The 13,635-nt window shown below is 35.3% G+C and overlaps 1 non-coding gene across 1 annotated transcript; it reads left to right on the forward strand.

The window, feature by feature from the left end:
* Window positions 1-12,895: 12,895 nt before the first annotated feature.
* LOC114622826 lies at window positions 12,896-13,015 on the forward strand. The gene has a single exon (XR_003711682.1). It is a non-coding gene; the product is annotated as a small nucleolar RNA SNORA40 (small nucleolar RNA).
* Window positions 13,016-13,635: the final 620 nt, after the last annotated feature.

Raw genomic sequence — 13,635 nt, forward strand, 5'->3', positions numbered from 1 at the left:
TAAGAAAACAAAGGTTAATGTTTTGTTCATCACATAAACAGACGTGTTGAAGGACTTTGCTTCTGGCCTTTCTGAGCTGTGATTTAGAGTTCCTTCATAGTGGAACAATGGCGCCCTTAAAACAGGCCAACTTGGCAGCCCCAGTGGGAGAAGGGAGAGCAAGAATGAGAAATGGTAGTTTTTAATGACTTTAGCTCTGATGTCATTTTGGTTTCCAATATGTTGCCCACATCTCCCATAGTAGAAAAAAAAACTAGAAGTGCAGTTGTTCTGATGTCCCACAACAGAAAGTGAGAAAAAAAAAGTCTCTGCCACAAGCAACATGGGCTTTCATCTCAGCAGACTGTCTGAATCAAAGTAAATGTTACTATACGGTATCTATTGTAACTGCTATTTAAATAGCACACAGTTCTTATGAATAAGATTAATATAGATTTCACATTAATGACACTCAGATCCTAAAGCTGTCCTTTAAAATCAACGCATGTGGCTCTGTCTGAGTTTTTGCAAGGCCAAGATTAACGATTCAGGTCTCATGTATGCATATCTGTCTGGAACTTACCACAGCAGTCTTCTCTTCTTTCTAAGGAATGTTTCAGTGGCAAACATTCTGAGGCTTTTAACCTGGTTGTTACACTAACTGGCTCTTCAGTACCAGATAGTCAACACTGAAAAGGTGTATATATATGTAACACTATACAGATTGAGTGGGTTATACTCATGTACTTAGGAATATACATATATACATATATGTATACACATATGTATGTAACAATTATTAAAAATAGAACATGAATTTGAAAGAAGATGAGTATATGGGAAATGTGGAGAAAGAAAAGACATAATTATGTTCTAATCTCAAAAAATAAAATAATTTTTATACTGAAACTAAATTTCAGTGTTTGCTCTAACAGTTCCTTTTCTACGTATGTTTTCTGTTATTTTTGCTTTTTAAGCACGGAATTGAAAGAATCAGAAATGATATTCTGCTGGGCAAATATTATTTTCTAAAGTCTCACTATGTTTACAAAACCTAATGTTTAAAAAAATCCAGAATGTCCAACTGTTTCAGTAAGCATTGGCATCTACTTGACAGCATGGTTATTCAACCTGTTTCTAACTACCACACTTCACTGAAGAGCTCAGTTTATCATTTGGGAAATGAATAGACTGTGCACACTGAGTGTTGTTGCATGTAGCTGCAGACAAGACTAGCTCTGACTTCAGTCATCCAAATTTCTTTCTTGAAACAACTAAATAAGAATCTTGCCAAATGAAAACATGAAAAAAATAAATATGAGAATGCTTGTATTGCTTTTTTTGTTTTATTCTGCCTTTAAAATTCGTTTCTCACCACAAAGATCTATCAACACAATCATTCAAGTGGCAAGACAGACAGCAGCTGTTACCTAATGAGAAGCGCAGTACTGCTCTTAGAGTGTGTGTCTTCTGTCAGGGCTTAGTTTAACTCAAGATAGATATTATCTCTCAGGCCCTTCATTAGAAATCACTTCCAGTGGTACCACAGGTACTGCAAAGAAACATTCAGCACCCACAAAGGAGTAATTAAGTTATGAAGTGTGAAGCATTCGGACTGCTTCTGGATTATCTCTGCTGTTTTTCTTAATGATTTTTAAGAGGAAAATAGCAGTCTCTTTGTTAGAGATTTCCAAAATGTGCTTTTGCATATATCAACCTTAATCAAGACAAACTTGAAATTTTATCTGAGAACACAGAAATGTATATGCTAGATGCAGCTCTTCCTGTATAATATTAGTCAATGGTGTTTTACCAGATCTCAAAGCCACTTTTGGCTTCATTATATTTGGCACCCATAAAGCTACCTGGCCCCCAAAAGATTTGCCAAATCACTGAGCTCCCAGCTTCTGCTCATGTGCCATTCTTCCTCAGTCACATGTTTCCTGTAGTAAAAGGGTTCAATATACTCTGAGGTTCGCTGATACAAAACAGTGAAGATACAAGGAACTGATTTCCCATGGATACAAGGAAACAGTATCCCAGCTTTCTAATATATCCCATCCATTGGCTGCCAGAATTCCTGAAGTCATTTTCCTTTTAAATTTTGTCTTACGAAAGTTAGCTGAGTCACTGCAGGCACCTGTACATATAGCCCCTCGTAACTGAGATGAATTAAGTTTCAAAAAAAAAAAAGATGAGGAGCCTCTCTAATGGTTCTTAATATCCTGGTGAGGGAGTTTAATAATTCCCCCTTCAAAGACATTTTGCTTCTTCTCCTCTTTGTTTGGTCTTTGTATACATCTGAACAAGAGAGAAACAAGGTTTGAATCTAAAGTCATCAACTGTAGTATGTGGTAGTTGCTTAAAAGGCACATTGAAGATGAGTTTCAATCCTGAACAGATTCTTTGTCTATTACTCCTGTCTTCTCTAAGCATGGCCAGTCACTTGCTCATGAATAAGTTCCATCAGTATCATACCCTAAAACCCAAAGTCATAAACACAGCAGAGTGGAATCAGATTCATTTTTTGTTTGTTTGTTTTACCAAGTATCCCTTATGATCCAGAAGGACAAGGGGTCTATTTGGAGACTTCTCTTGGGCAACTCCTCTCTGTATGTCTCTCATCTCCAAAATGAACTGTTACTAGTTTATTCTTTAGGGTAATTCCAGCATGATTAATGATTTTGTGGTTTATATTCATCTTGCTGCTGGCATAAAGTCAAAATCGTATGGATAAAAGAAGAGAGAGTATCATCAAGTTCACTATAGTTTTAAAATGAAAAATAAAATTAGTTTATAAAAGCAAATAGAAAAAAAACACTAGGAGAGGACCTGTTTGCTGTGCTATACTGTACATTAACAAATTCCTAGAAGTCCCTGAAAGCAGTTTTCTAAATCCAGATTACAGAGTAAGTCAGACCACCTGAATTTGAAGGCAATGTGAAGATAAAGCTGCATATAAAAAGTTTTGCAAATAAACTAAATAGGAGTAGGCTGAATTGTATCCACAGACTACCAAGAGACTGTGAGAGGTGGATTTGAAAAGTTAAGGTCAGACCAGTCAATGGATTGTGTACGGAATACTGTTCTTGGTGGCCAGATTTCCCATTTCAGTGCACATATGTCCACAAAGGATCAAGTCTCAGCTCTAAGCATTAACTTTTTACACATTCCAAGTTTAGAGTAACTGAGCTGGGAGCCATCTGCCACCAAGCATCTAGTTAGATTTGGAACTGATCCATCTCTGCCAGGTGCTTGGTAGTCACACACTCTAGAAGCCTCAGTGCCAAAATTATATGCGAGTCACGGACCTGTGGCTGCACAATGATCCAATTAAAAATATTTTTAGAACTCAGCTTAACTGCTAATGTTTAAACTTTAACATTTATTACTATTATATAATCAGCAATCTGAAATGAAATTCAACTATGCATGTGTGTGTATATACATATACATATACATATACATATACATATACATATACATATATATATAGAGAGAGAGAGAGAGAGAGATTAAACAGGGAAACATGGTTTGAGACCATTGTTAATGTAATTAAAATTTGTAAATACATGCATATTTTAAGAATTAATATGTTTAAGCATATTTTAGGGCTATAATACTCATAAAACTTTCATTTAAATTAGATAACTGAGAAATTTTACTTCTGTTCTGATGATCAAATACATAAACTACATTCTATACACTGCCTTTCAAATCTCTCAAATCTAAGAAGCATAAAACTTTGTCACATATGGTAGCACACAACTGTAATTTCAGTATTCAGAAGGCTGAGGCAGGAGAATAAAAAGATTTCAGATTGGCCTGACTTAATAGTCAGACACTCTGTCTCAAAAATATTTTTAAAAAATGGAGAGAGAAAGGCAGGAGGGAAATAATCTCCAATCTATAAACTCATCTCAGCATGAGAATGAATTACATGTTTTTATAAGTAAGGTTTTATCTTTCTAATTGTGTCATAAAATTGAGTTTCTACCTTCCTTATATGTATGTTATACTAAAATGTTGGTTTCAGTAATTATAAGTTAAGTTCTATCATTTCCATTTTATAAATAAAGGAATAAAGATTAAATATATTAAATCTTTCTTTTCTAGGGACCGAGACTAGAAACTGGCATTTGAGTCAGAAACTCAAATCGTTCAGACACTACTATCTACTGCCTTGATCACTGTCATCCCTACTGCCTTGATGACCATCTTCCCAGCCACAGACAGTTTCTTTTCTTGGTTATCTATTAGCATTGGGCTTTATGGGTAAAGATAACAATGGATCACAAATTGCAAACAGTGAATTAATATCTATGCAGACTAGTGCCAGCCACTTTCTTAGATCAATACTTGGAAACGTAAGAGGTTCAATTACTTAAAAAATAAAAAACAAAAAGACAAAAATGGATTTCTGGAGGTTTCTAAACTGTCATAGGATCCGTTTGTCTGATGACAAATGGGACCAACTACTTGGCAGAAACTCAGAATGCAGCACATAACCAAACCTCATGTTTTTTACACATTATTCCTAAAACATTCTCTAGAGCACTAAGTCCCATCTTCTTCCTTTTTACGCGTGTGCTCTTGACTTGAATTTCATTGACTTGCATAGCTGATGGGTGAAAGCCAGGACTAGAACACCATTCTCTCCACGGGGGCCTATTTCCACAACACCATATTCCCTTGCCCTGATCTACTCTGGATGAGCAAACTCTACCCCTTTATGCAGAATTGTCCAAGGATTTTTCCAATGACCCTCCTTTTCATGGAGCTTTCTAAAAATGGAGAACATGTTTATTTATAGCTTTTATTTCAAGGTGCTTTTCAAATATCTAATTATCAAGTGACCCACACAAGAGCTAGAGGTGGCAAAGGACAGTGGACTTGGCTGCAAATTTTGTAAGCACTCATGTGATGACTTAAATTCTGCCACAGACAAAGAATGCTCAGGGTGAGAATGCTAAAATGTGTGGGCAAACATCTGTGCCTGTCATTTAAAGATGTGCTGAAGGCAGGGGACAAAACTTGAAACCCTTTTAACCCTTTGAAGGTAAGAAACAAAGTCTTTCATCCTTTAATGATACAAGAAAATTTTAAGAGTTATCTGGAGTACAATTTATACATATTTTTTCTTATCCCCCTTCTCTCTTTTGAGTCAGGGTTTATCTGTCTAGCTCTGGCTGGCCTAGAACTCACTCTGTAGTCCATATTGGGTCATTGAACTCAGGTATGCCTGCCTCTGGCTCTGGAGTGCTGGGACTAAAGGTGTGTGCCACCACTGCCCAGCTTCTCTTTTCATTTTAATGGATCTTTTTGGGCTTTCTAAATGACATCACAGAATAATACAATTCTGAATTGTACTACAGACTTCAACCAAATATATTTATAATATAGTCCCTGAATCTTAGAAATGTTTCTATCTCCTATATCAGACTGTCTCCATCTGGAAGACTTTCCTATGTGGTTTAGAAGATAGATGACCCCCAAACACTTGTGGCTGATTTTCAAAGTTTCAATCCAATGTGGGGAGTTTTCTCATATACAAGTCTAGCTTGGTTTTACTTCTCCGACACCACAGCAAAAAAGTTATTAAAGACAAAAGCCAAGGCTACCTTCTTTAGAAGACAAGATAAAGTTATAATCGTTTATCTTAGGGTCTAGCCTTAGGTGTTAATAGACATGCCTTTTAACATGAGCCACAAAGTTCTTCCAAATGAATGGATGGAAATAAAGAAAGTACATGAATTCCATAGAAAAATCTTTCATGGATAAGGATGTAATTGGCTGTACAAGGTCCTAGATGTAGTTTCCAATACTGTAAATTGTCAGTCAGTCTATGTATCTATGTATCTGTATACACATACACATGCACATATATATATATACATACACATACACATACACATACACATACATATACATATATATATACATATACCTACCTACCTACCTATCTATATCTGTCTATATCTGTCCTTTTTTCTTTACATTTAAGCTATATTTTAAAATAAATGATACCAATAGATAACTATATATTTGATCTGCTTTATGCTTAAAAAGCACATCATGAAAAGAAAGAACTGTAAAAGAGTAGGAATGTAGTCCGGAAAATTCTACCAACTATCATCTGAAAAGATAAGTTATCCATGACCCTTGTTTGCTTGTGGGGCTTCTTGGTAACTCAATTGCTTTAATCTTTAGTCACTGAAGTTGCCTTTTACCATTGCTGAAATTAGCTCTGTTCATATCTTTGAAGCTCTTCTTCATTGTCCTGTTCTTTATGGTCAACAGTTAGCATCAGTTATTTTGGGGGGAAATGAATTATATCCTTTCTTAAGCCATTGATTCACAGGCTGCAAACCTAGATAGTGATAATGAATCCCCGTATTAAAACCATTCCTTCCAAATCTATGTGGTCCTCTAGAATATATTCTACTCCCACATTTCTTTTTTGTTTGTTTGTTTGTTTGTTGTATTGTTTGTTTGTTTGTTTGAGACAGGGTTTCTCTGTGTAGCCCTGGCTGTCCTGGAACTCACTCTGTGGACCAGGCTGGCCTCGAACTCAGAAATCCGCCTGCCTCTGCCTCCCAAGTGCTGGAATTAAAGGCGTGTGCCACCACTGCCTGGTGCACTCCCGAATTTCTAAATTATATTACTTCTAATGTCATGAGTTCAGCAAAACAAAGCTTTGGGATTTGACCATGCCATTTAATTTATTTCTCGTATTTACATTCAACAGTCTTTTCAATTTCCATACAAAGAGAAAAGAGAAAAGGAAGGAAGGAGGGAAGGAGGGAGGGAGGGAAGAAGTGAGGGAGGAAGGAAGGAAGGAAGGAAGGAAGGAAGGAAGGAAGGAAGGAAGGAAGGAAGGAAGGATAGTTACAATGTCTCTGAATCAGAACTCACCCTTTTTCTCATCTTTCTCCTCTTCCCTTCCTTTCTCCCTCCCTTCTCCATCATCTCTCTTTTGCTAGAATTTACTTTTTTTAAGTTCTTGAAGCATGTTCTTCCCAGGTGTTAAACCAAAGCTTAATACCTTATAGCCCAGTTCAGCTCTTAATACCTTATAGCCCAGTTCAGCTCTTCAGTCATCAACCCCAGTTGAGCCTTTGAACATGTTGCCCTTTGAAGGTAATTTCCTTGCCTGTTAGACTTACATTACCATTCAAAAAAATATTCTTTCTCTCTCCTCTCCTCTAGGCACTTTTTACCCTCAGTTGCTTGCAGCAATACAACTTAGCACTTTCACTTATGCTAATAAAATCCCCAGTGGCTTTCTCAAGCATGCCCCAGGGAACTAAAATTCAAAGAATGTTAGCATTAAGTAGCCGCTTCCCCTTAAGGATCTAGTTCTGAATGTGAAGCTTCTAAGCCAGTCATCTTTCACAATAAATTAATTTAAAGGAGCATTTACAGCAGCAGTCTTCAAAACCGATAAATTGTTGTGTAGCACTTCCTGGTCATGAAAACTAGTAGTCTTTGTGCAAAAAAAAATCTACAGTTTGTAAGGAATATGTTTCCTTTTCCCTCCATAATATCAAATGATGTTTTTAAAATGTCACTTTCATTGTTACTTTTTAGGCATACTCTCATTTGGAAACTTATTTAACCCTAGATTGTACTGGTTGATACTTTGGGTTCACTAATTTGTTCAATAAACTATATTAGCCACATAACATAACACGTTACTGTTCTATGGGTCCAGCTCAAATAAACTTAAAAATTAGATTAAATCCATGAGTAGATGATTTCTGGAATGAGACTACAAAGAACAAAAGTAAAAATACCATTAAGAAGGACAATATCAACCCATTCCCTCTCCCTCTAACTTAACCTAGCTTAGGATGGAAAAAATTATTCCCTAGAAAGATGTAGACAAGAGTATATTAAGATCCCTCAGCTCTGAGTTCTTCATTGAGAGGGTCACAGTATTAGGAGAGACAGACAACCACCACACCATTTCCCACTGTCATTCCGCACTCTAACTGCAATGATTCTGTTGTAGTAAGAACAGCTGAGAGGCAAGGGGTCTCTTCTCTGCCTGTACACACAAAGTAAAGGCCAACTCCTTCTCTCTAGCTATTAGTCTAGACTTACATGACACTCACCTGTCCCCATTCCAACTAAAAGTATTGACACAAAACGTACAGCTCTCATCTTAAATGGAATAAGAGATAGTTTATTCTGGAGTAATTCTGAATGACCAAGACCCAGGAATACAGACTTAGGTTACCCCAAATTCCATGTTTCAACATGGAAGTAGTTTCATAAAGTTGTATAGTTTTACAGAACACAGAAAGTGATAAATCAGGCCAAGTTTAAAATACATTGGTGAATACATCAGAAAGGTAATTACAGCAGGATGAAAGAACCTTCTCTGTAGGCCCAAGATGCTAGTTGATGACATTCTTAGCTTTTGGGTTAGTGGAAACTAATGGTCTACTAAGCTAACAGATTCTTAACAATTTCTATCTGTTAGTTATAGTATGTTAATTCAGACCACGAGGGAAAGAAATGGCTGTTTGGGGAGCTAAAACTAGCCCAAGATATGGGAATTATCCTGTGGACCTGCAACATTGAAAGCTCTCCACAATACTACAATTCTTATCAGTAAGTCAGTCTCTACATGACAGCATCTCTTCAATAATTCACATTCACAGAAAGGTTTATTCGTGAAGAATCACATTTTGTGTATCTGAGGCCATATATTATTTATTAAATATTTTAAGTTATGCTCATTCCTAGGATATGGTATAGATAAGGCTGAGTAGTGGACAGGAGAGTGGTCTTCAAGACTGAGGAGTATCTGGAAAAGGCAAGTGAGAACCCCCGGAGTCTTCAGGATCCAAATGTAACTGTTTTTCCTCCCTTTGCATCTGATATAACATTTATATGTGATATAGGCTTACCTAGAATTAAATAATTAGTAACACAATTTAGCTTAATTGCATGAAGATAACAGATGAGAAAAAAATATTTAGTATAGCTAAAATCTATAAATATTTTTAATTAGGTTGGCTATGTTTCTCCTTGAATTTATTTGTACTGTATGAACTATGGCACTTACTTTAAAACAATAAAAAATGGGATTTTGGAAGGAGTCATCCCTTTAATATGTAAAATACAAATATTGCTTAATTAATTGTTTAATTATGGATAATTGTAGTATGAGTATTTTAAACACTAATGAAATAAAAAGCATCACTACTTAAGGTATAAAACATTATGAATGTTGTTATTACTCTCGATGGATGACTTTTTTAAAATTTGGATAACACAAAGAGTTCACCCAAATCTTGGAGTAACTCTAGCTAGAGTAAATGTAGTTAAAGTTTAATAAAAAACTATGTTTTTGTTTCCAAATTGTGCTGAATAATGGTAATATGTGTATATACACACACACGCACATATACACATATATGCATGTCTTTAAAGATAATGGTAAAAATTTATATCTTTTAAACATTAGTTTTAAGTAAGGTATGAGTTTTGAGTAAGCAAATAGTCATAATAAAAGACATGCTCAAATGAAAGAACATAATATCTTAATTTGCAACTTCATTAATCCCAATATAAATATTATCTCACCATCTTGGAATACAGTAGGTAGAATACTGAATATCATATGCAGTTTTAGAAATATAATTACAAAAACATAAACAGTGAGAGCAATGTCTAGCTTCTCTGGGCAGTCACTTTTCAGTGACATTACAGATGAGCATTTCTGAAGTCTGCATAAATGTCCTCACAGAAGAATTAGAAAGAGATGATTCCTTTTAGGAATAATCTAGAAGAAGCACCTGGATACAGTCCTGATCTTTTAACATAATGTCTTTTTTAAATCTAATTTTGTTATATGCTAAAATTACTTTTGGCATTCACAATTAAATTGAAATTGCAAATCTAAATTTACATATTCTGATCATGTATTATAGCAAGTCTGTACTATTTTATAAGCTGGAATACTCTAAACATCTTAAAACCAATTAAAATGATATCTTTATGGATACTAACAGTTTCATGAACCTTTAACATTCTACACATAGATTTGGTAAACATTTTCTCACAAAACATATTCCAAATATACATTCATATAACTTTTTACCTCATTATATACTAGGTAACAAAAATTTATATGATTTTAAAAAATATTCTTAATATAAAACTATTAACTGTAACTTTTCAAATTAATGCTTGATTATACATAAATTGATAGATATGTCTAATGAAGATCTCTATGATACATTTTCTTTTCACAATGAGAATTATATAAAATATAATCTGAACATATAATAATGTTTAAAATCATGGTTTTTAAAATATATCTTATGCAATATTATATAATAATGTACTATCTACATGCATGTGATTATATTTTCTTTTTAATTTACTTAGTACAAATTTGGCTTATATCGTCATATAAACTAACATTGTTAACTTAACCTAGCTTCATCTTGATGCATAGTAAGATTAAAATTTTAAGAAAAAAATTAATGATAAAAGATAAAGTATATTTAGTCAATGTGACTACTTAAATAAAACAAATAGAAACGGCTAAATATCCTAATCTTTCTATGGGAAAATTAACATAAATAGATCAGTGGTTGCTGTCCAATCCCAGAACCTTACTTGTGACTCTATCCCAAGACAAGTGGTCTCTTTCTATTCCCACATCTATAACAGCACTAATGTGAATTTTATCAGATAGGAAGTCATAAGACATGTCTGAAACTACTCTCAGGGGAACTGATTATATTTGGAACAAGTTGATAAGAAACGGCTATGTTGTTTTAAATTCCTATTGTTTGATAAAAGCTTCTGTTATGTGCATATAAATGAAGTATGACCAACATAGAGAAAAAGAAACTTAGATAAACAACAAAAGCTGCCTTTGAAAGTCTTCTGCATCGGACACTGCAAACTTCAAAGTTGCTATTATAAGTATGTTTGAGGAACTAAAGAAAACCTTGCTTAAGGGTATAAAGAAAGATGTGATAACTACTTCTCATCAAATAGACAATATCAGAAAGGACAAAATGAGGAGGAAAAGGTTTTGATTAAAAAAAAAATGTGAAAAGGAAGTCACATCACCACCTCTATTCAGTAACTGAAAAGAATAGTAATTAATAAAATCTTTTCTCTAGAGGAAACCAACACTAGCTTTGTACAGGCATAAAAAAGAATCAAAGAGCATATAAGTAGAAGGATGGAAAGTGTGATATATAAACAAAGGAGGGAGGGAAAAGAGTTAATTTGCAAAAGGCCATGAATTTCCATGAGAAGGGGACACAGGGAACGTCAGAGTAGGAAGAACTTTGAGAGTAGCTGTGAGTACAGTACTAAAGTATAAAATACTCAAAGGGTAGGGGTAGATTTAAAAAAAATTAAAGGGAAATTTAGTACAAAATGAACTGTATCAGTGCACACAGATGAGAAAAGCAAGGAGAGGAGGGAATGTGGAAAAGAGGCAAAAAGAAAAAAAAAGAAAAAAAAACAAAGAAACAATGGTCAAATTTTACAAATGATTACATCCAAGGGGCTTGCTTCATAAACCCTTCTGTGAACTCCATCCTTCTCCAAGTGGGATAAAGAAGAAGTCCACAGTATAAACATTGAGAAAGAAGAAAAATCTTCTAAATGGAAAGAAAAGTATGATGCAACATGCACAGAACTAGAACAAAATCTCCACATTTTCTCCCCCAAATTAGAAAAGTAAAACATGACCCAGATCTTCTTAGAAGCCACTATGATCCCAATACTCAGCAGATATACTACTGTTGTTCTCTGAACTATGTCTTTCCAAATTCATGCTTTTTATTCCTAATCCCCCATGGGATTGTTTGAGGTTTCAAGAAAGTCTTTTTAGGTATGTCAGAAATAGAATTTGTAAAAAGAAAAAAATGAAAAAAGGAATGAAGGGGAAAAAACAGATAAGTTGTTCTTTATCAAAATTTACAACTCAGATGCTTGGAAACCAACATCTAAGAAGTGTGAGGAGTATTCAGGACAAAATACTCACAAGTTACAGTCCTGAGCAGTGACTTGTACCTAGGATACACAAAGAATTTTTACAACTTAGAGGTAAAATGACAATCCAATAAAAAAAGGGAGATAAGGTCTGAATAGATGATTCTGTTAACAAGATATGCAAATAGATCATTAACATATGAAACCCTGCTGGGCATCATTGGCTTTCAGAAAACTGCAACTCAAGTGCACCATGGGATACCAGTTCACACCCACAGGGTTGGCTGTGATCAAAGAGACAAGTGTTGGCAGGGATGAGGACAAGTAGACATTGGAACCCTCAACATGTTGCTGTTGGGAATTAGACCTAATAAAGCATCGTTTGACAAAATTATGGAATTTCCTCAAAAGCTTAAATTTAGAATCATATAAACCAGTAATTCCTCTTAAAGAAATTCCTAAAACAAATGGAAACATATGTGAACACAAAAACTTGTACTCGAGTTTTTACTACCACATTATTCATAACATAAACAAAAATGACCCAAATATCTACTACTAGATGATATTCAGAGCAGGAAATATTCAATAAAAGAAAAAATCTTTGATATTAGTATGACAAGTTACTAGAGCCTTGAAAATACTGTGTAAAAGGAAAAAAAGCCAGCTACAAAAGCCTATATACTATATGACTCCATACATGGGACTTCCACCATATGCAAATCTGCCTAGAGAAAGGAATTCGTGATTATAGTGATTACTATGGTTGGGTTGGTGCGTGGTAAGTGGTGATAGGAAAATGACTGGCACAAGTTTAAAAAAAAAGGTGAATAAAAATGACCAGTAGACTGTGTTAATAATTACATAAATCTGTGAATAAGCTAAATGCCAAGGTTGAACCTTTTACAGTAGATCATACTGCAATAAATCCATTTATTGTAGCACTTGTACATGTTCAACTGTCAGACAAAGACAAGGAAGGCAGATGCAAAATAAATCCTCCCTTGAAACCCAAACTCATTGTTCAGTATGAATTTTGATACACACAAGAAGGGATATGGCTCCTGCCTGCTGGGTCCACCCACACCACAGCCAGCAGAGTAAACTGAGTTCTGTTTCCTAAACTCCATTGTGAGGTTCACAGCTCTGCTTCCCTTCCTGAGGAGGACTGGAGAACCCTAGGAATATTCAGTTCCACCTGAGACAAAGCCAGCAGAGGTGAGCAGTGTGCTATTCCCTGAGCTCTACTGTCAGACCCAAGGCTCTGCATGCCTCCCCAAGAAGACCTTTCAGCCATCTAGACAATACCAGAGACGACCAGATGGCTAAAGGCCAGCATAAGAACACAATCAACAAGAGCCAAGGCAATATGGTACCACCAGAGACCAACTAACCTACTTCAGAGTCCTGGATATCCTAACATAGTCAAAACATAAGATGATGACCTTAAGTCCAATCTTATAAAAATAATACAGGCCCTTAGGGAGTTTAGAGTTCTGGTGGGGGTGGGGGGTGTAGAAGGGGACATCCTTGTGGAGACAGGGAGGCAGAGAGGAGGTATGGGATGTGGAACAATCTGACGGTGGACTGGGAGGGGAATAAAAGTTGGAGAAAGAAAGAAAGAAAGAAAGAAAGAAAGAAAGAAAGAGAGGGAGGGAGGGAGGGAGGGAGGGAGGGAGG

This window comes from Grammomys surdaster, unplaced genomic scaffold (assembly GCF_004785775.1).
Source record: "Grammomys surdaster isolate TR1022 unplaced genomic scaffold, NIH_TR_1.0 191, whole genome shotgun sequence".
Lineage (NCBI taxonomy): Eukaryota > Metazoa > Chordata > Mammalia > Rodentia > Muridae > Grammomys > Grammomys surdaster.